The 3477-nt window shown below is 46.0% G+C and overlaps 1 protein-coding gene across 1 annotated transcript in view; it reads right to left on the bottom strand.

Moving 5' to 3' along the window:
* The window catches only part of GPR63 (G protein-coupled receptor 63), a 57572-nt gene extending 55054 nt beyond the window's left edge, over nucleotides 1-2518 (bottom strand). Inside the window, exon 1 of the mRNA XM_006865851.1 lies at nucleotides 2340-2518. The gene's annotated coding sequence lies outside the window, so the exon portion shown is untranslated. The remainder of the gene's footprint in view (nucleotides 1-2339) is intronic.
* Between the last annotated feature and the right edge of the window lie 959 nt (nucleotides 2519-3477).

The raw sequence follows: 3477 nt of genomic DNA, 5'->3' as shown, positions 1-3477 counted from the left end.
CTGTAAATCTTTATGGGAGCAGAAAGCCTCATCTTTCTCCCACAGAACAGCTGGTAGTTTCGAACTGCTGACCTTAAGGTTGGCAGCCAGACTTGTAACCACTATGCTACCCTTTAGGCTGCTAAATATATATATATTTAAATAGTTTCAAGAAATTATTCACAATCATCCCAAATCAAAGAATTGATATAGAAAATCTTAACAAATATTCATTGGTGGTGGTGATGTGCCGTGGAGTCGATTCCGACTCATAGCGACCCTGTACAGGGTTTCCGAGGCTATAAATCTTTATGGGAGCTGAAAGCCTCATCTTTCTCCCACGAAACGGCTGGTAGTTTCGAACTGCTGACATTGATGTTAGCAGCCAGATTCATAACCACTACGCTACCTTGATATAATTATAGGAAAGAATTCACATCAACCTTAGATCTTCAAATTCTTCTGCAGCATTTTCTTGCCTGGAGTCCAGGAGTCTAGCAAACCTAAGGTAAAATGATAAACACAACTGGAGTTTTAAGTATGCAACTTTTCTAAGCAATTTTTTTTTTTCTGTGAATGCCACTTAGCTGCAGGTTTTCAGAAAATGTTTGAGATGTTGAGCTCTTTTTTTAAAAAAGAAAAGTCACTTCTGATATATTTGATGGCAGAATGCTCAAAGGGAAAAATCCATATCTGAAGCAAAACTGACAATATTAATGGCTATTCTAGAATGATTTTCTTTCAGAACTTCCCTATTGCTAATGTGATGTTTCCTATAATATTCCCTGATCATTTTGCAAATATATTTCTTTTCTCAAATAAAAAAATAGTTTTAAGAATATATTTGAGAATTTACTTTAAATAAATACTTCATGACATTCTTTAAATAAGAACTCACATTATATTCTTTACTGTTCAAAATATTCATGTCACTATAACTTTGCTTATGCAACAGCTTACAAAATATAATGATTTTTTTCACCAACACCTTTAATTTGTAGCTGACATCATTAAGTACACAGTGCGAGTGTAGACAACGGAAACAGTGATGGGTGTGGCAGATACCTCGGGGTGTAAGAAAAATAGGTCTTTGTTCACATAGGACACTTGAAAAAAAGAAAAGTTGCTCATTAGTCTATTAATAAATTATGTTTCATCAAATAATTACATGTATTGCATACTTCATCCAAGGGTGAAATTGTCAGAAGCAATGTCAGGTTATGCAAGAAACACCAGGTTTTATGATATTCAAAAATACCACCAATGCAATTAGTTGGGGAGTCCTGATGTGGTGATGTGGGATAATGCACTGGACCACAAGGTCCATTTGAACCGTAGAGTCGGCGGTTCAAACTCACCAGCCGCTCCTTGGAAACCGTATACAGTGTAGCTATGAGTTTGAACCAAATGAACGCACTTAACAACAACACTTAGTTGGAATCTTCTTAATCTAAAACATAATGAAAGCCAAATTCATCAATAAATACATAAATAAACCCACAAGACAAAATCCTATTTTTAAAAGATGGTTAAAATCCCATCCTACCTCAGTGAAAAACTGCATCCTACTATAGGATCACCTTTATTAACTTAGTCTAAATATTTCATCAGCGACTAAACAATCATTTTGAAATTTTGAGGCAGACAAGGGGAGGGGTCTTTATTTGCAGAAAGATATATTTGTTTGCAAGCAGCCTAAACATACATAAATTTTCTTTTCTTAAAACAAACAAAATTTAAATATTTCCCAAAAGAGGCGGGTGGAGGTGAGACTACAGTCAGGGCAGCGTTGAGAAGCTGACCAAAGCTGAAAGACGTACAACGCCGCAAAGCTTAACCACAGTAAAAGGCAACCTCTCGGAACTGCTGGAACTCAAAAGGAGCCCTCCCACTTCTGCAAACAGGAATTTCACCCCTAAAGAGCGGCGAGACCACAGCGTCAAAGTTCAAGAGGATTCCATCTCCTTCCTCTCGCTCCAGCACAGAGCTCCTCGACCCGGGAAGCCCAGCAGTGAAAAATCCGAAATTCGGTGCCCATCTGCAGCCGATCGGTTTCCTAGAAGGCCCAACTGCTGTAGCAAGCAGAGGATGGGGGCCGGGGGTGTTGGGGAGGCGGGCGGCACCGAAGAACCCGAATCCCGGCTCGGCCCCCACCGTGTGGCGCTGGCTGCTGGAAGAACTAAAGTCCAGCTGCTCTTATTCTGCAAAATCTTCCCGAAAACCCCGGCTCCTCCGGCACAACTTCATTCTAGCCATTCTTATTCTCAGCTATGCACTCCGTCAAACCGCAAACCCTTCCAAACGCCGCGGATCCTCCCCATGCGGCTACCTGTCGGGGGCCAGAGGACCCCAAGTCTCACCTCATACAAAGGACGGCGTGGGGGCTCCGGCACAAGAGAGAGCCCCGGGAGCATGTTCCAATCCAGTCCCTCCTGGAACTTTCCTGACATATCACTTCTCTCCTCCGCTGCAGAAAACAACGCTTAGAAGCAGAGGAGGAGGAGGAAGAAGGGGAGGAGGAGGAGGCTGCGGTGGCGATCAAGGCGGCGATGGTGGCGGCGGCGGGAGCTGGAGCTAGAGCAGAAAGTGTAGAGCTTCGCGGACCAGCGCCGCCGCCTCGCGATCTGCCGAGGGGTTCCCGCCCCCAGGATCACCAAAGCTCCCTCTTAAAGGCGCCGGCCCACTTTTTAGGATAGGGGACGAAGGAGAAGGAAACGTGGGGAGCGGGCGAGCAAAGAAGAAGTGGGCAAATAGGGACAGAGAGAGATTCTGGGAAGCTTTTGCCGGGCTGCCCCCTGGCTGCTGCGCCTTTTAGCTGTTCCCCACCCCTCTGTCCGACCGCCCTCCGACTGTGCAAAGGTACCCAAAGTGGAGGAACGGCTGGAACCCGCAGGTGGGGCCACCCTTGCTGTTTGATCTACGCCCCTGAATGGTGCCCGGAACCTCACCCTTCCGTTTATCCGCTTGCATCCTTTTAGGGTGTTGTCTTCCTGCCGCCACCGAACGCCACTCTCGCCGACACCCCCAAACCCGTGCGCGCTGCTGACGACTGCCCAGTGAGATTGCGTTTCCCGAGGTTGCTAGCGTTTCCTCCCTAGTTTCCTACTTCTTCCTCTACGCCTCCACAGAGACACGGATGCACCCTGGGACTCTGCAGACTGAACTATCTAAAGTCCGTTCAAGCCCCTACCACTGAAGGTGTCACTGGTGTGTGGTATGGTGGACTTGCCAGAAGCCCTGAGTTACCTAGTGCGGTGCAGTCTTCCAAGGAGCACTAGCGGTGCAGCAGGCTACCCGTTGTGTTGCAAACCTCAAGGTTCTTGGTTCAAACCTCCTGCTCCGCTGGAGAAAGAGGAGGCTAACTGTTACCATAAACATTTATAGCGTCAAAAATCCAGCTTTGCCTTCTTAAGTACACTATGAGTGGGAACCGACTTGGTAGTAGTTGATGTCATGCTGTCTTCCAACCGCCAATTGACAATGGTCTCCAATGGTCTT

Source organism: Chrysochloris asiatica, unplaced genomic scaffold, assembly GCF_000296735.1.
Source record: "Chrysochloris asiatica unplaced genomic scaffold, ChrAsi1.0 scaffold00084, whole genome shotgun sequence".
Classification (NCBI taxonomy): Eukaryota; Metazoa; Chordata; class Mammalia; order Afrosoricida; family Chrysochloridae; genus Chrysochloris; species Chrysochloris asiatica.
This window is presented reverse-complemented; position numbering and strand designations above follow the sequence as displayed.